Here is a 19811-nt window from a genome sequence, read left to right as displayed (position 1 = left end):
AAACAACCGCAGCAGCGTAGCAAGGTCTCCGACAGAGATGGGCAGAGGCATGGCTGCCTGTTAGAAACGCCCAGATGCCAAGTTTGGGAACTTGGGTGGCATGAGATGGACGCGGCTTATTTAAACATCTAGGTCTATTTCTTTTATTGTATGTGACAAATGGCTCGCGGTGGCAAGGCCGGAAGTCTTGGGAGAGTTCTGTGGGGGTTGTCTCAATAATAGAGATTGTAGTTCAGATTTTAAAAGTAAATTTTACCATAATGCATGCATTATCTATCTATCTATCTATCTATCTATCTATCTATCTATCTATCTATCTATCTATCTAATGGATAAGTCCCTGTTTATGTGTGTATATATGTTTAAAATCTATATTTATTTTTCTATATTCATATTATAAATAAAATACTGTTTGGAGCGATTAAAATAGCCCAACCGAGGCTATGGAATCTCCCAGAGAGAAGAGGGAAAGAGTAGCAAAAGCACCGATAAGTAAAACTGTATCTCTGGGTAATTCCAACTCTACGACATCCGCGCCGGGTGAATTCAATGACCATTTTAAATATAGAGAAGGAAGCCGCCAAGAGAGATTAACCTCCTCCAGCCCCTTTTCCAACATTTCCATCGTTTGTCTCGGGAGAGGCCTGCGCCCGTAAGTGGGTGGAATCTGACACCTGCGTAATTCCCCGCGTCAGGCGGTAGAATGCACCGAATCAGCCGCAGGGTGAGTTTGAGCCCAATGTTCCAACTTGATCTGATGTCTTCAGATGCTCCCGTTAGCTGCCCAGAGGACCGGCTCTACAAAGGCTTTGCCTTTGACTTGCCTTCCACGCAGTAATACCGCCCTGTGGGAGGGGAGTTCCACAGAGTTACACTCATATTGGGGTGGTATTTTTTCTTCCTTGCCCCCCCAACCGCCGTAAAACATAATGAAATCCTTGGCAAATCGAGCACTCGAACCCTGCTGTTGGTCTGGATGCATTCCCCACGCTGCTTGTTAGTTATTTGCAGTGTACCAAGAAGCCATTTTGTGTGCATCCTGCTTAAATTACACCAGAAGGGCCACTTTCTCTCAAGTAAGAGCCCTCCCCCGTCCATAATAGTAGGATGGAGATGTGCCTTGGTCATATTCATTCTGCCACTGGAAAGAAGAGTCAGGCATTTTACTAAAATTACAATACAATAAAAATCACTTGGCAATACAGTACACTGTATTTTCTTGCCCAGCGGAGGTGAAATAACAGGCCGTGAGCCGCCCCCCTCAATTTATCTGATCGCCCCCATCACAATTCCTACCCTTCGTGCAGAACAGCCGCCCAGGGCAGGAGGTTGGGAAAGGCATCACTGGTCTTATTGTTCTATGTGATGCTTACATTGGAGAGAGAACTCGAGAGCTTTACCCATTACTTATGGTCAAAGTTAGATCAAGCACCCTCTCTCTGTCTAGTCCTGTCTCCTTTTTTGGTCGTGACTTTCACTATTTTACAATGTGCTAAAATCCAAATTTTCTCACTCGGTGCAATGAGTCCAAGAAAACGTGAATTTTTAAAAAAGAATGTATATTTCGTTCATTTGCTACTCTAGTAGCCTTTCGATAGCATTCGATATTTTGAGTACTGAATCATCAGTAAGATCAGTAACTAGTGTAACCCCAAAATTCCACGTGGGGAAACTGAGGCAAGGGAGTTAAGGGATTTGCCCCAGTCTACAGAACGACGCGGTGGCAGGGTGGAATTAGATCGAATGTCGTTTTAATCCTCTTTGTAGTGAACTAGACAACTCCGGTTTGCGTGCTACTAATTCCACACAATGACAGACAGAATGTCCGTGTACACAAATACAGATACTGGGAGAGATTTTTTTCTGAGGTGGCTATATTAGTGAAGGAGTGACTTGAACAGAATATGTAAAGAAAGCGGAATTGGTGCTAGCCCTAAAATCTGTATTCTCTAGCCACCAATGTGGAGTTTTTTGCCATATGCGTCCGGGTGAAGAAATTCTTCAAAGCTGTCTGTCACCAAATATCTCTCAAGCTCGCAGCTAAAAATCTCGGGCTAGAAATATAAAAGGAAACCGATGTGAGAGGTTTGGGCTGATGCAGATTTCATAGCACAGGAAGATTAAAAGCGCTTGGTCTCTTCGGGGCTGTGCGAAGGAGCCCAGAGACTGGAGAATAAACAAAGACGGCTTTAAAATATATAGAGATATATGGACTGAATTAGCAGCTAATAGAAATGTACTCCCTTTAGAAATGTGAACGAGGGGCAATCTGATTGACTATTGCACAAGAAAGAGAGAACGAAACGGCACATTGCAAAACGTGTGCTTAAAGCCACCGAATTATTTCATTGGGGAAGTGCCAAAACCCAGCACGAAGCTCTCTCATTTTCCAGCGTCTTACACAGTTGTCTCTAAATATGGGCTGATAGAGCTGATCTTTTAGCTTTTAAACTGATTGAGCTTCCAGTTTATTTCTGAAGAGAGGGGGTTGGGGAGAGGGAATGAAACTATCAGCCTCGAGGTGCTGGTATTCTGGATGCTTGTATTTAGCCAGTGCTTTTTATCTCTCTAATCTGCTCATTTTACATATCCTCTGTTTTGCAGAAGGTCACATTTTACCGCCACATCAGATCTAAGGGAGCATTGTCTAGAAATGGACGGAGATTAGGTATTTGTTGTTATTGTTGTTGCTGGGTTTAGGTCAGATGACCCAAGATAATACCTCGTGTATTTCTCACATGTGCATTATATGCCTATATAATGCGAGATATAATATAGATACATGTATAGAGGAGTATCTATATATAGCTATATAACTAAAACCCTGTATTTAAAACACAGAAATAATATAAAGAGGCGAAGTAGCAGAGACGGAAGGGAATTACATATTGGTAATGACGTCGGATGGTATTTATATTAGAACCAATGTAGCAGAGTCCTAATTCTGGGATGCTATTCACAGGGAGGGGAGGGAGGGGCTTGTATTTAGCGAAGTGCAGCTGAGTTCTGAGCGCCAGTTCTTTTTCGGGAAGGGGAGCCGCGTGCCCGGCACGTGTTGAAGTGTACTGAGTGCACGTGCACTGTACGCGGGGGGGGGGGGTGTTATTTCCCCTCGTTGAAATGTCCTGTGTCCCAGTCGAACGGTGTTTTGGGTGCAATGGCAAGATTGGAAAAAAATGACTTGATTAGATCCCAAATGGGGGAAAAACTGCAGCCCCGACCCAGCCTGTTCCACTTGAAACAGCGAAGGAGCCAGTTGCTGCTTTTACTTTGCGCGCTGGGCTTTGCAAAGGCTCCACAAAAGACAAACGGGAAGGTAACCTCGAGATCTTGGCGCTTTATGTTCCCGCTTTCTGCCCGTCCCACGCTCATTGCCATTCTACATATTACAACGAAGATTGGCCCAATCCATCCCATGGAGGGGGGTAGACTGCGGAACAGCCGAACCTTCCCCATGTGCTGAGCCAAACTAGTGCGCAGATATTACTCTTAGTCTGTCCTATAATCCTCCTCACTTACCTAACCTCCTAGTCTGGACCGGATGGACAGGTCTTGACGCGGAGAATCTCTTTGATGGGGAGGATGCAAACACTTGCTGATGTGGCTGAGAAAGTGCAGCTTAAAAAAACCCGGGGAATATAGTTTAAATTATTGCTGGGGGGAGGGAGGGGGTGCTTTGTGGGAGGAAAAAAAAGAGCGGGAAGGCGTTCTGATTTGAATGCAAGGCCTCTCATTGGCTCTGCCGGGTGGTGATGTCACTTCCCAGAGGGGTGATTAACATCAGAAAAGAGTAGAAGTTGGCCAGCAAGTGAGCGAGTTCTGCTCTTGTCCGGCATCTCAGCACCTCAGAGCATGTCTGCCACGCGAGCTGGGCACTTCCCCGGGTGGGTCTCACCGCCCTGCAGGAGGAGGGTGGGCTCCAGAGATGCTGAGGGACCTTCCAGCAGCAGCTTCGTCCCAGCGAGACCCTGCAGAGCAGCGCCTGCCCGTGTCTTTCCATTGAGTGAAATGCGTTCATAGGTCTCTCTCTCTCTCTTTCTCTCTCCCCTTCTCCTCTGCTGGCAGACAGAAGAATGCCCCAGCCAGCCTCCGCTCCTTAACCCACCCCGGGAGCTCTCCAGCGTTGGCTGCCCTGGAGAGCCGAGAAGGAGGAGGGCTGTTTCTGTCTTTGGTTATCTAGCTGTATGAGTGTTATTAAGCCATCATAAAGCTAGATAACCGAAAGTAGAAATGACTTCCAACCCTGCCTGGAGCTGGGGAGCGAATGGAGCAAGAGACACGCGGAGCCAGACGCACCCTGGATCCTCGAGAAACCCAGCTCACCTCCGAGGATCCCCCGGCTCCTTCCAGACTCAGGTACGTTTCTGCAGCCTCCGTTGTGGCTTTCTCCGACTCGCCCTCGTGAATGTCTTGCCCCTTTGGGGAGCCAGGGATCAAAATGCGAGGGGGGCAGGTAGCGGCCAGGAAAGGGGAGCCGGGAAGCCAAGATTTTTACTGCCCCATAAATCAGTTTGCCCCAGTCTGTTGAAGGTGAGTTGGAATTGGCTCCTGAATCAGGAGATGGAAATCAGCCCTCTCGTGAGGCAGCCTGAAAGGGAGGAGGGGCCGGGGGGCCGTAGACGTCTAACAATGGCCCGTGATCAAATTATTCGTCCAGTCAAACCCCGAAGCGCGCATTAGCATTCGGATTTGGCTGGTCTGGGTTTGATTCGGGCCTCCCAAAGCTTTGCGCCTCGGAGAGGTCAAGTTCTTGATAATTTGATCACTTTTCATGGGCCTTGGCAGCTGCTTTTGTGTGTAGTTGGGGTCTCTGTGCAGAGTGAAGTGAAGCAGAAAAGAAGGGGGGTATTCTCAATAGGAAGGGGGCTGGATCTTAGGGGCAGGGCCTTGCCACAGAGACTCTGCCTGCATACAAACCACCTGCTTTAACGGTGGGGACTTTCTTTCTCCAAGTTGCCTGAATGGTTAACATTCAGAAAGGATCCTTTTCCTCCATCGCAAAACCGAGACGCTGAAACATAATATATATTACAATGTCTAGCAAATAAAAAAGCAATTGGGAAATCTGCATTCCGTTCCCATGGTAACACAAAGCACCGTGCACTCTGCTGAGTCTCTTCTGGCACATTTTGGCAGCCGGTTTGAGGCAAACCAGCTTCTTTGCTGTACTTGGTGGAAGCGAACCCCAACGGAGAGCAAGAATTAAAGGGGGGATGACAGCTGAAAAACTGCACCTATTTCCCCATGTGCCTTGGGATGCTGAGTCCAGACAGGCAGGGAGTGGAAGGTGTGTGTGTGTGTGTGTTGTATTGCATACCCTTAAAAGGGGAAAGGGCTTTAGTTGGATTCCTTTTCCTGAGCAGCAGGTGGACTTTGAATATACTTGCTGCTTAAAGTCAATGCCAGCAGTAACCTAGCTACCACCCCCTGCTCTCTCTGGAGCTTGCTGGAGAGCTGGAAAGAGCTGGATAGTTGTTGCTGTAAACAGGGAGCCAGCCATACTCTGCAGGCAGGGCTGTTTCTGTTCTGAAACACACAGTTCTTCATTGGACAGTTCCAGCTTATTCTAGTTTGAATGTAGCTGTGTATGGGTCTGACCAATTAGCAACCCACTATGCACAGATCAAGGCACTACATAGCTTAGGGTCTCATCCCAGAATTGGGTTATTGCCATTGTTACTGTATTACTATGGAGATTTTACCTAGGATGCTGGGAATTCTTTGAAGGCCCTGACACTGAGAGTTGTGGTGGGGTTTAAAAGAGCCATTCCTGTCTTTCCCCCCTTCCAAGTGTGACAGCCTGATTTTATTTATTTATTGATGTGTTTGCTTTTGGCGAGGGGCCTGATAGCATGTTACTAGGTTCCTGGAGGGCATTAGGGTTCAGCATGCAATGGGCTTCACCTCAACAGTTGTTCTTGTCTTCGCTTTCTCTGGATTGTTTGGTTCAGCACCCCACCTGTGGTCCTTACTTGTTCCTTGCCCAGTGCAAACATTGATTTCAATAGCAATTTGAGTTGAGTAAGGACTATGGCCATATAGCCCTGTGTGTTCATTAGCTTATGTGGGGCTTTCTCTGATCTTCTAACTTCCTTTCCCTGCCTGTCGGGCCTCCATCTCCTGCTTCTTTCTTGATCATATAATGCTCTGCCTGTCTGGGCAATGTGGGCTTTGCAGACTTGGCCGCGGGCAATTCAGTGTGAAGAAATGGTGGCTTTAGAGGTGCATTGTATTCTGTCTGGCTGCACTAGAAACCCTCCATTGAGTTTAAAACTCTTGTCCTGAATATTAAGTAAGTAGCTCACTCTGGGAGCAAGAACCCTTCTTTATTCCTCAGACAGCACCAACCTGCTTAGTGAAAGTTCTTCCACCCCAAATCTCCTATATAGCATGTGGGGGTGTTCGTGTGTAGGCAAACCACACAATTCCAAAGGGGTTAGTCCCATGAGAAAAGAGCTTTGCTTGGTGTGGACATTTAGTGTACATCAACAAGCTGAAGTGGACAAGGTGAATGGGAAATCCTGGAGAACATTTGTTGTGGCCTTTTAAAATTTCCATCCCACCTTACAACGGTGGCAGAATACAGTTATTTCCTAAGCAATAGCCTTGCACTCCTGATTCTAACAACCCTGGCGTGGAGGGGGAAGGAGGAGGGATCTAGAGTTAATCTGTGACTATACAGAAAGAAAAAAGTTTTGAGAAGTTCTTGTCATTTTATATTCTAATGAGAAGTCATTGGAGAAATTAAAAAGGGCAGAGGAAGAAGAAGACGCCTGCACTAATTCCACAGGAGGCCTCCCAGGGAAAAGGCTGTGTGAGTTTGAATTCTGAAAAGCATGAAGGCCTGGAATTAGACTATCATTTAGAAAGCGTTACTAATCCGAAGTTACAGCAGTAATTCCATGATTTGCTGGGTCCCACACGCAGTGCCAGAATTAAAGAAATGGATTTTCTAGAAATGGAACTGAACAGTGGCACAAAGTCTGAGCAAGATCAGGATGAATCATTCATTTCAAACACAGCAAAAAAACAGGCCATTAAGAGTCTAACTTTCTTTTTCTAAACCATCTGAAAAGCATGTTCTTCATGAAGTCCCAGAATATTTGGAAGAGAAAGAGAATAGGGAGAATGGAAGTTAGCAGTTTCCCTCCTTTCATTATTAAGAAATAATTTTCCAATGCTGAGTCCATGGTATTGTTCAGTGGCATCTTTTTAAATAATAAAATTGATCCTGATGGAAACAGCATAATGTGAGGTGTTTTAAAATAGAGCGAACAAAACAATGGAGAACAGAGGTATGCTGATAGCAAACACTTTATTTATTTGATGGAAAATGCCAAAATTTACAACAAATATTATTCACAAGGAATTATTCAACTGGCTGAGCTGGAGAATATGTATTCTGTTGGGAACAATTCTGCACTGGCAGGGAGATTAGCTAGCTGATCTCTTCCATCTCTAACTTCTATAATTGGATGAAGGTGGCAGTCTAAAGAGATGAACTCTATATGTATGTGTACACACACACACACACACACACACACACACACACACACACACACACCATCAAATTTGTAGTATTACTAAATAAAAAATAGTGTGTGGAAATTTCAGTCCACATGTGAAACTCATACAAAGACTCTAAGGCACATAAAGTGTTTTCATATTGATATTTGACCAGGTTTTAAAATTCCTAGATTCAAAGGGTTTTGTCCAAATCTAATATTTGGAGCCATATTTTCAGTTGGCCTCTGTATTTGAACATGCAGCTTAGCAGGTACTCATGGAAAATTGAGGATAGGCCTATTCTGTGAACATTTAGATCAAATGGGTGAATGCTCAGCTACCTGGTTTTTTGCACGCAAGTGTATGCACACCCAAAACAGATGCCTGTACAAGTTGATAGTGTGGTCAGTTTCATATTGAAAATTAGAGGTGCAAATCTGAACAAAGTTCCCCATTTAGCTCCCAGTTATCATGCCCTGTGAGACAGAGCTTAGTAATCTTTTGTTGATTTACCATTTCCCAGAAGAAAATAAAAGAAAAGGCTTTTTTTCTGAAGTGCTGAGTGTCAAAATCTGTCCACAGATTGAATGCTACTCCATTTGGAGTAGAAAGAAACAAAGCTCAAAGTCTTTTAGCGTCTCTTCTCTCCTTCTGCGGTTATTGTTGGTTGTTTGCACAACTCACACAAACGGCATCCCCATTACAGGATTACCATCCAACTTACCCAAAAGCTGCAGGGTCAATTGTACTCACTGCATCTCTGCTTGCAACTTTTCCTAAAATGGGATGCCAGCATCAGCATCTCATAGGATCTGCCCTCAATCAGGACAGAGTTTGGCAAGGTGAAATATGAGTGTGAGAAGCCCTAGCTCCACAAAAGTCCATTCAAGGACCAGTTGTCGGCCCTTAATTTTGCTCAAATTCTTGTTGGCTTCAGTGAGATCCTGTGTGACAAATATGGGCTAAAATCTGCAAGTTAGGACGGGCCTGTCCTGGTCGTTAAAGGTTTGTGATTGCTTCTTATCCCATATGAGTCAGATGGAAGCATAGTGATCAAGATATCATGATGGAAGTGATATAGGAAGTTGAAAAGAATAGACCAGAACAAGTTAATAGGCTCAGCACTTACTATGTTTTCCAGTTGTTTTCGTGTCTCTGTGGGAAGCTTTAGTTCCTTTCCATCCTGATGGATCTTCTTCAGTATTGAGCATAGGTAAATTTGTATGAGATTTTCCACAAAGGAATAGCTAAGGCTTCTATGTGTTTGTTCAGGCAGTGCTTGGAGTGGGCTAGTAAATGGGGGAGGTGTTATAATAGCTGAAAAGATGAGGAAAGGATTCTCTGAAAAAAGTGTTTGGGGGGCAGGGGAGGAGAGCAAACCATCACTCACATCACCCCCAGCTGGGTGCTTGCACTGCCACACTCTGGTCCCGATCTCTTTTCTTTCTTCCTGATGTTCTAACCTCCATTCAGTCTAGATCAAGGCTTGAATCAGACTGTAGAACTAGCCTAAACACAGAGGCCCCCAGGGCAGATCGGAGACTGTTTGCTTCTTGCTGTTTAAACAAGCTTTTTGTACCCATAGCTGAATGTACTAAGCTGCCTGAGCCCTAGCATTTTGTTATGAACAACTGAAATTCCACCATTGGGCATGTCTGTGAAATCACTGTAAGCTTTGGTCCAAAAGCTGATGGGGATCAAGAGTGGTAGCAGTGCCCATGATTTATTTTATTTTTATTTGTCCCCTTCCTGGGCTTGTGATGCCAGGTGACTTAGTTTTCCCTCGATGTTGATACCTCTCTCATCTAGCTTTATCCATGCAATTATAGACGTTAGAAATGAAAAGGGTCTATTGGGACCCATCCATCTCCCCATGGTGGCCAGTGCAGGAGTGTTCTCTGTCTTGCATTCTCCAGGAATTCATCCTATCTAATTGTAAATGCTGAAGTGATGGGACATTGTTTGACATAAAAGGGTAAGTCTTCAGCCTCTGGCCTACACAAGTGCAAACACACTTTTGTGTGTGCAAATGTTAGAATTTGCCTCTCTAGATCCCCCTGGGTACAATGCCTCAGTAGGTGCAGGTTGTAAGCTTGATGCACATGCTGGTGTGAAAATGACCAAAGTATGAACTCAGGTGTTTGTACCAACCGATGGTGAGGGACTTATGCACAATTCAGCACATGTATAAGTGGAAGCTGAATAGACACTGTGCCTCAATACCCTATTTTCATTTTCTGGAGGCCTTACACATTCTTGTAAAATGTCCATTTTATTTCCTGTAACAGCAACGAAGTTCCTGCAAGTATGTGGTTGCTGTGTTTTGTGAGTGTAAGATGGCTGCCGTTGCTGGCTTTCTCTGTACCATGTGGCTTACCAGAGTCACTGTTTTCAGAGTTGTTTGTGTATTTTGCATCCTTGTCTTTTCTTATATGCTTTTTTGAGCTCAGTCACCTTGGGAGTATTTGCTGTTCAAGGATCTAGGTAGCAGAAATATTTGTTCAAACAGGTTTAGCACAATGTTAGCTGTAGTCGAGCCTTTGACACTCATTTGAATATTATGAACTAGATCGTGAAGTGGTGTAAATCTGCGTAACCCCCCTGAGTTCAATGAAGCTAGAGCACTTTACAGCAACTAGGATCTGGCTCTAGGTCTCTTTAATAGGAACCACAATTCCAGGTGTTGCTGACTGAGTTTATTCACTGGCTCAGGTTTTGTTAAGGGCATCTGTCTCAAAACTCAATGTGGGGGAGGGAGATTTGAACACAATCTTGGTCAGTTGTCTCTTAGAAACCCAGATTGCTGTTCCTATAGAGATTTTCTCTTTCCCTTCTCCCTGGTCCAGGCTTAAGCACCACTTTAAGTGGGCTCTGCTCATTCATATCCAGGCTCCTTAGAGCAATTGAGACTGCAGGGGTTTGAAAAGCGGGGACAGTCCTTCAATGGCAGGACCTTGGGCCAGGCTAATTGGTTTTGGTTCAAGGGGATACTGGATTTGTGAAAAGCCCAAAGACTTCTTTCCCACGCCAGATCCCTGCTCTTCAGGGGAGCTGTGGGGGGTACAGGGTGGGGAAGAGGGGAACAAGTTGGCTTAGTAGGTGAACCCAAGTAATGACATAGAAACCCACCAGCTTTAGGCTGAGTCAGTGTCTGACCACAGGCTTAAAAAGCATAACTCCCAGCTGTTCTGCGCCGACAGACTGAAGAAAGGCCGTACATGAATACCACAGCCATGCCTTTATTTATGTATGTACTTTTGCACACAAGATACTTTGAAGATACAATGAGTGAAAATCAGGAGGGACTAGAATCACACGCTTGTACAACTGGTGTGAGAGCAGAACTGAGCCCACTAACTCTGAATTTGTCCTTTCCCTCCCCCATCCTTTTTTCATTTTTTTCTTTTTTCTATTCATGGTATGTTGGTGGAATTGTGTCCAATAATTCTGTGATGTCTTTATCTCCTATATCAGTAAAAGTTGGTTTGTTGTGGGGCAGCAAAGCATGGGCAATTTATGGGTGCACAATTTCTTGATACTATCCCTTGTAGGACACATTTTTGGACAGATTGACAGAAGTGAATGCAGCCTGTGGGATATGATAAATAAAGAAATTACTTGTCAAGGGTCTCTTTACACTCCACATCTCTGTAATAGGTAACAGATTACAGTTTTTTCTTATGTTCACAGTATGGTTGAAAAGTATAGTTAATATTAAGCATAGATACTTCATTAAATGTTTGATAGAGCAATTTATTCTTATAATTTATTATAAAAGAGTGGGTAGTGACCACTATATGTGGGTTGCATAACATTTTTTTTATAAGAGTCTTGTACAAATTTTTTGAGACACTCTGGCACTGCCATTGTTTGTGGCAGGTCCTTGAAATTCAGTAGAGGGAAGCTCTGAGGCTAGGAAATGCTTTTCCTTTGTCCCATGAAATTCCATCCAGGTCTAGTTGAATTATAAAAGCATTTAAAATCACCCCTCTGTTGTTTGTATGCCTTAGGAAAACCTGATATCCTACCAAAATGATAACTATCCACAAACATTCCAAAGAGCCAGGTTTACAACACCAACAATGCAGTATCATTATCAGACACTGCACTGGGAATGCTTGGGTACCGATGGAAGAAATGAAGTAAGTGGGGGAACTGTAAGGGTAGATTTCTGCTACCTTCCCCATCCCCAGCACGTGGACCTTGTGGCCAATTTCTCTTCCTCCCTGCATGTGCATTCCGCAGGTTATAGGCTTCTCCTGCTGTCATCTAATGTTAATCCCCTAGTTCAAGTGGTAGAAGACTGTGCTGAAGTTTCAGGCTTGCAATTCTGCTTGCACTGTTAGGATGTGTGTGGGGGGGAGGGGGTTGTAGAGAGCAGGACTGCTACAATTGCGCACAATGTAATTTGTTTTAACAGTCTTTTTTAAAAGCTAGGAAATGAGCTATATATATACATAATACACATTATTTAGGTTGCAAAATCAAGCATTCAGCTTTAGGAAATGCCAGGTCTACAGATGCCCACACAATCTTAATTTGGCTTTGTTGTGCATATGCATTATGATCCAGTCTTTAATTACAAGATCACATATCTAAACTTGGTTCAGAGCCAATGATGGACGTATAAGGGAGCTGAATTAAGGTTGCATGGACAGCCTTAAATCTTGCATTTCCTAGCTTTTGTGTGCTTAATTTGGTCAATCTAAAAATGGTCTATTAAAGCAGTATTTTTGTATGAAGTGTCATCAACACTGTCAGGTAGTAGCAAATATAGAACATAGAAGCTAAAGATGGAAAAAGACTTCTTTAGATTATTGAATTTGTTTTCTTGGATAAATGAGAAGAGTAAATTGATTAAAACTTTTGTTAGAAAATATTTAAAATTATAAAACACACATGTTATTGAATATGTATTACAAATACCCAAGGCATGTTGGTTAATGTTCAGCAAAAAAGAATGACAAAATAAGAGAAAAAATACACACCAGCAATTGGCCGGATGGGCAGAATAAACTGATAAGAAGAGATTTAATTTGTTAAATTAAAGCTAACATTAAAATTATCTAATACACAGGTTAAGGAAAGAGTCTCTATACATCTGGTTATAATGCTTAAATTGTCCAAAAATATAAAGTTTGGTTTAAAAGTCATAATTAAATATATATATGTAGTGCATAATCTGCAATATCTCAAATTAAGGTTAATAAATTCAGCAATACAGCTAAAGTGCTAGCATCCAAATATTTGGGCACATCTCTCATAAAAAAGAATAGCACGTGGAAAGCAAATATGGCAAGGAATGTAACTTGTCCCTCAGCAGTAATTGAGAATTTAGAATATGTTGCCAAAAAGCAAGAAAACATAGGCAGCTGAAGGGGAAATTTCTTTGTTCTCAGAGAAACAGCCTTATTGTTTTCTTTGCCTTCAGTTCTGCATAGTTCTTGTTTCAGATGGACATTTTGGCTCCTTATCTTGAGGAATCTTTAGCTTGTTTATTGAAATGTACACACTCATGAAGAAATAGATACCCATGGGGATGTACATACTGTGCTCATGCACAGGCGCGCACACAAACACACGCACACACCTGTAATCATGCCATATATAGACACACGTTGCACACTCATAAATATTTGCTGCCCTTGCATTCTTTCCTTGATTTGCATGCTTGTTCTTTCCACTGTCGCTAATGGGAGCTGTTTCATATGATGAGAGGAGAAGGGAGGCCTTTGTATATTAAACAGGAGATCTAATCTTTTTTAACTGCTGGAAGAATTGCCCATATTTTACTTTGGAAATGATTAGACGCAATGCAGATTGATCTGTGCTTGGAATGGCCTTTTTCTGTCTTTCTTTACTGGGAAGTTCCATACTTGGCGTTGTGATGCCAGTGAATGGACAACCAGATACTCCTGCCTCTTGCAGCAAACTGGACTCTGGTTGAGCAATTTTTAAAAATTTAGTTAGTTTTTGTTTTTGTTAATGTGAAGGGAAGTAGATGATATTTCTTTTACTCATTGGACAATAAAACAAAATAGTTATGGCCCCTATTTTTTTTTTGCATGTGCTTTCCTGATCCAAAAGAGTTTTCACCAGCCTGCAGTGTATTTGCTGTTGATAAAAATATCTGTGGTCTGTCAAAACCATATTTTTCCTGATGGGATTTCTAAACCCTGACATCATCATCTTATGGTGCATGTGTACAGTATGTTTGTGTGTTCATTGTGTATGTGTATAAATGTTATGCATGTTTTAAATATCTCCCCCTCCCTGCGTCCACAAAGTCAATCCAATAATTAGTCTGAGCAAAAGAAACCTGTCTCTATCTGTGATGCAGGCATAAAACGTCTGTTCTCACCCTGCCTACTGTTAATGAGCTAGAGACAGGTAAGCATCACACATACCAACTTTCCTGCCTTCAGCAACATCAAGGAAGCAGTGACAAGCTATTAATGGAATGTGATGGACCCAGTGCTAATTAGTGCTTCCTTTTCAACTTTTACCTACACGTGCACCAAGATCTCCAAACCTGCCTTTCCCCTAAGCTTAGATCCCTTTGTTTTCCATATGTTTCTCTTCACAAAGATAAATCCATTACTGAATAAGTGAAGGCATCTTTTATTTCCCAAGTCATCCTGCCAACTCCCATTTGGTTCATACAAAATTCTTTGGGTATCACTTCTCTCTTCTCCCCATTCTCACACTCAGTAATTTCTGTACTAATCTTATGTCCCAAGGCCACCCAGAGCAAAAGTGACCTCCTTCTGCTGCGGGGAAGTGGGCTTGGTACTTTAGCAGGATCAGAGACCCATACAGGGGCATAGACAGTCTCCTATCCATGACAAATATTCACTTCTGGTCAACAGAGTGTATCTAGATTCCAGAGACACCAACGTATTTGTTTCTTCTTTTTGTTCTTCCTCCTATGTGTCTATTTTTGAGATATATATAAGGTCCCCAGCATCATAACATTTGAGGATTTTCCAGAGAGAAGTTTTCCCCAGAGAAAAAGCATTTGGGACCAAGAAACTTCTTGCAGTCTGCAGAGGGGAGGGTATAACCCTCTTACATCAAACACTACTGTGTTCTGCAGTAGTGACCCCCCAATAACACTGACATGATGGTATTGTTTTATAAGCAGGGCATGGGATCAGGGGCTCAGTATGATGTCACCAGTCCAGTGGACAGTGCTAGCATGAGGAAGACACCTGTCCAGCTTAGGTTCTCAGTTACTGAACAGTTATTGCACATTTTTATTGAGAAAGCACCTAGAAACCAACTAAATGTGAAGTGCTGTGCAAACATTCTGGAAATGAGAGCTCATGCCCCAAAGAGTTTACATCTGAACCAGTGCAGAGTTCCTGGTTCTTGGTGCATCTGTCACTTCTCACTGGAAGCTGATTAAAACTAGACAGGGCTGAAGTCCACCAAAACATCTGGGCTTGCAATAAATACACACCCCTGCCCTGCACACTTGTGGATAGAGACTTCCTCCCGGCCTGTACTCTGGACTCTTCCCTGAGCCATAATCTTGATCTTCCTTTCTCATCCCCTATGCATGGACTTTTGGTTTCTCACTGCTGTGTCAGGTCCCTTTACTGGATCCCAAGGAGCCTGTCTTAATCTGCTCCTGCTATTTGTAGTCACAGTCCGCAGACAGCGTAGCTTGGCAGAGACCCTAGCAGGGCAGCAGGCAGAGGCTGCCGAGGTTTGCACATTAACTAATTAACTTTCATGACTGAACTGTGTTGCCTGGTCTTTTTTTCTGCATCCTCTCCTTCTTTGCATGCCCCCCCAAACACACGTGTGGACATGTATATAGATTTTTGCTGGCTTTCAAAGCCTTCCACAGCCTTGAAATGCAAAGTTATTCTGTTTGTTTTCTGAGCGGGGTTTCCCTACTATGTGGTACATGGGGCTCCCGGTTTCACATTAACTGAATCTTATTAAATCCAATGCACAAAGGCCAGTTGCCCCCATCAAAACCCTCTGCTGCACCCCATCCATAAATCCAACCTGAGAACAAAGTCTTCTGTGCCTGGGACCATCTTTCCACCCTGCCTGCCTGATCACTCCCCTCCCGCCCCTCCATGCTGAAGGCTTCTTCGTGCTAGGAAGATATGATAATTCTTGGGGAGAGAGCATGAAATGCCTCTGCTCTTTGTGTCTGTTTAATTCAATGAGAATCCCAGCTTCGCACGTCATGAATGGTGGCTTTGTGCTGGCCTTTCCTGAGCTCCAACTGCCAGCCCTGCTCCCTGCCTCCAGTTTCCCACCATTGGATACTGATTAACAAACTAAATTATTTTTCTTCCCTAATGATGTTTTCCCACTTTGCCCACCAGGCTGGAAGAAGCCATGGGGAGGAAAGGATTCATGCAAAGGATGAGCTATCCAGAGAGAAAATTAAAGAGACAGTGTTGCTCTCTGGGCTCTGGCTGCACAAATCCACTTTGCTTTATTTCCTTATTAGTGGAAATGATAGTGTCTTGCTGCTTTTTGCATGGCTGCATGTGTTTCAATGAGGGACTGGTATCCAAATGCATTTGCATGAGATGTGCTACGAAGCATGCATGTAAGTGCCTCATATACACACAATTATAAGTGTGCACATATATGTGTATGTGATATAAATCTGTGTGTGTGTGAGGGGGTCCCAAATCTTAGGTCTGTTTGCAGCCATTTCTCTGGGAATGACATCCAGTAGTTACTTGACTTGCATCCATATGTGTGGGAGCATCTTTTTAATTGAGATTAATTGTCTCTTCTTTAATCAGACTTGACGGAAAGTTCATGGAGTGGGATGTCATGGGAAGAGACAGGTCTTCTCTGTGGGGACAAGTGGAGGTGAGTCAATAAACCTAGTTGTTAGAGGATAAGTTGAACTTAAGTACTGGAGGCCTGATCCTCAAACTCCCCCCACCTTGCTATTAGCCAAACCTCCCCAGCTAGTCTTTAGAAACTGGGCCATCTGTTTGCTGTTACTATGTATGACAGGAAGCAATAATTCCAAATGCCCTACATAGTATGGGAGGTGGGAATCAAAGGCAGGTAAGGATGCAGCCAGCCACTTTTTGAAGCATAGCAGTGCATCTCTTGCTTTCTTGTCAACAGAGAAGAAAAACAGCGTGTAGAAATTTTAGTATTTTTAAAAGAAAATGATTGAGAGTGGCACAGAAAGAAAATACCGGGGAGCGGGGTGGGGGGGGGGGGGGGAGGACACAACACCTCCTTTTAAATTCTGTTTAACAAAACCAGAAGATGTGAAATGTTGGTTTTATCGGGTTATTCTGAATCATGGAGACTGGATTGCTCTGTTTATTCACTGTATTGTGTGATATGAGCCTCTACAGAGCAAGTTTTCTCATATCTGCCCAGAAATGTGTCTCGAATATGAACTGAAGTTAGCACTCCCAGCGGGGACAGGGAACAGCAGGTCCAGCTGATCTCTGTGGGTCTGCTCAGCAGAGAAGGCAAAGGGGCCACATAATACTAGTGTTAGAGATGTGTACACTTGCTAGCTAAGCAGTGGGCAAAGATCACGTGTTCATTTCCCAAGGGGCACTGGGTGGGTGTCAGATGGGAACAACCATATTGTAACAAGCAAGGCCTACTCTGCCATGTCAAGAGAAGGACCACTGGTTCTTTCAGTGCAACTCTATGGCTATTTCTAGACTGCAAGCCTCTTTCGAAAGAGCATGTAGACTACAACCAATATTTTTGAAAAAGCAAGTTGCTTTTTCGAAAGAGAGCACCCAGGCAGTCTGGATGCTCTCTTTCAAAAAAGCACAGTTTGCATTACATAGCACCTTTTTTTGAAAGAGCACTTTCGAAAAAAGGCATTCTTCCTTGTAAAATGAGGTTTTCTGCAGTTAAAAAAACTGCCGCGTTCTTTCAATTTACTTTTGAAAGAACACAGCAACAGTCTAGACGCAGGGAAAGTTTTTTTTAGAAAAAAGGCCACTTTTTTCGGAAAAAGCCCTGTAGACTAGACACACCCTGCATGTGGTTACTACAATGGAAGTGAGGTGTAGACAGAACTCGTGTGCTCTTTGTGCCTGTTTGGAGCAGGGATGGGCAACATGGAAATAAAAATACCTGACCCCTGTCTATTTACTGCTGCTAATGGGTAGATGAAGTTGCTTTGGTAGAAAAAGACTGGGCCCATTTTTGGTTTAGACATAACCTGAGAGAATAAATTGATCGGGATCTAGCAGATCATGGCTTGCAAACCAGTTTGATGCTAGTCAATCCAGGAAAACACCATATTTTGTGCTGCCCTTCCACCACAGTCCTAATCACTGTTATTGCTTTTGCAAGGTAGAATAGGAAAGGAAAGATGCCCATGCAATGTTGTTGTTTTTTCATGCACTGGGATTTATTAAGAAACAGGGAGAATCAATAGAGCTCTGCATGGATACAGAATTGGTATCCACATCTGAATCTGCAAAAATGATCCATGGATATCCGCATCCATTTCCATAGAGGTAAAACAGATATCTGCAAATATGCAGGGTTCTAGATACAAAATCTGCATCTGTATCCGCCAAAATGCATCGTGTATATTGGCATCAATATGGTGGATGCAGATGTCTATGGATATAAAGAAGAAATCTGCAGATTTGCAGGGTTCTAGGAATCATTCCATCTATATGGAATACACTGCAGGGAGCAGTGGGATAAAGCGCTTATTCTGTGCTTGAAAGATAAAACTATAACTCACAGGAGGCAAAACCCTTTGGAATCATGTCCCCTTACATGTGCAACTACTTTAGACCATGGCAACCCCTAAGGTATTTCATTTATGTGTACAGGTTGAACTTCTATAGTCCAGCACTCTTGGGATTTGACCGGTGCCGAATCAAAGAATTTGCTGAACCTTGGGAGGTCAATTCCGTTGCTTTCTGGGCTCTTAGAAGACATTTAGGAATAAATTAGAGCTAAATAACAGCACAGAACACTGAGAGCCAGGACTAGTGGCTATAACACTTTATGGGACAGAGGGAAATTTGGCCACACTCATAATAAATGGACATCTGGAAAACTAATATCATGTGGGACCACGGATATTGCCAGACCAGAGAGTGCCAAACTAGAGAGGTTCAACCTGTAGTATTTTCCCCCTCCTTTTTGGAAGAGATTTCCCTCATTAAAATGAATCTTTTTGGGCCATCAGTTCCAAGAGGTCTCAATGTAGGTTTTCTTAAGCCTCTAGATAAGGAATTGGGGGGAAGGGGGGAATATGTCTTGCTACCTGGATGGTCTCTCTCCCTGGAAATCTTGGAATGAAAAGCTTAGGACATAAGTTAGTGGGTCTAGGAGAGTATTAGTTTTTTTAAAAAACCTTTGATGTGAGTATGTGGGGATGATCTATACTGAAACAATAGCTGTCTTTGCACTAAGTCTACTCTCACTCAGTCTGAGTGGCAGGTGGCAGGGTGGGGAGGTGGATCTTCTCATCTGAGCAGAATTCAGGCAGATGTGGATAGGGTGAGAGAATGCTTTGAAGCAGCTTGGAAAGGCTTAACAAGCGCTGATCAAAGTAGGGATGTAATAGTGTAGTCAATTAACTGATTAACCAATAAGCAAAAGCTTATGGGTTAATGCTGTAGACTACGCACATTTCCTCTCTCCTGCCAGTACATTTTTTAGCAAGCTGGCCAGCAGCCTGGCTCAGTCTTGGCTTGCACCAGGTCTGGGACCTACCTCCACTGCGGCTCTGCATTTAATGTGTATTTGGAGCCAGGCGTGCAGGTGTTCCAGCTCACATTGGGTCCAGGAGCTCAAACCCCCACTGGACAGGGGCTGCTGCTACCCCACACCGCTGCCTCTGTATCAGAGGGAGCAGGACAGGGTGACAGGCAGCTGGTCTACGAAGGGAGCTGGTTTTTAAACTGGCTCCTTTCGCAAACCAGCTCCTGCCTGGCACCCTGCATTGCTGCCTTTGATACAGAGGCAGCAGCATGGAAGGCAGGGGGCTCCTCGGGAGTGGGGCCAGAGCATACTGGCTGCTGGCCCTGCCCCTGGGGATTATAGAATAGTCGAGTAACCAATAAGAATTCATGAGGTTAATCAACTATTCAATTAACTGATATTTAACATCCCTAGATCAAAGTGCACAAGAGATGCACAATGACTGAGCAAAGAGGGATACAATTGCCCTCCTGAGAACAGAAGGCTGGGGAGGTTATGCAGCATTGCCCACACAGGGTTAATTCTGTCACCCAAATCAAAAGGAGATGTAGTGGGAATGTTTTATTAATTAAACCAGCCCTTTGTGAGCATTCATCTCGACGCACATA

The 19811-nt window shown here is 43.6% G+C and overlaps 1 long non-coding RNA gene across 1 annotated transcript in view; it reads left to right on the top strand.

The window, feature by feature from the left end:
• Positions 1-468: 468 nt before the first annotated feature.
• Positions 469-19811, top strand: part of LOC112544062 (uncharacterized) — a 62535-nt gene continuing 43192 nt past the window's right edge. The window contains exons 1-3 of the long non-coding RNA XR_016350670.1: positions 469-2668; positions 4066-4356; positions 16287-16356. This is a non-coding gene — a long non-coding RNA (uncharacterized LOC112544062). The remainder of the gene's footprint in view (positions 2669-4065; positions 4357-16286; positions 16357-19811) is intronic.

This window comes from Pelodiscus sinensis, chromosome 14 (assembly GCF_052426305.1).
Source record: "Pelodiscus sinensis isolate ZL-2025 chromosome 14, ASM5242630v1, whole genome shotgun sequence".
Lineage (NCBI taxonomy): Eukaryota > Metazoa > Chordata > Testudines > Trionychidae > Pelodiscus > Pelodiscus sinensis.
This window is presented reverse-complemented; position numbering and strand designations above follow the sequence as displayed.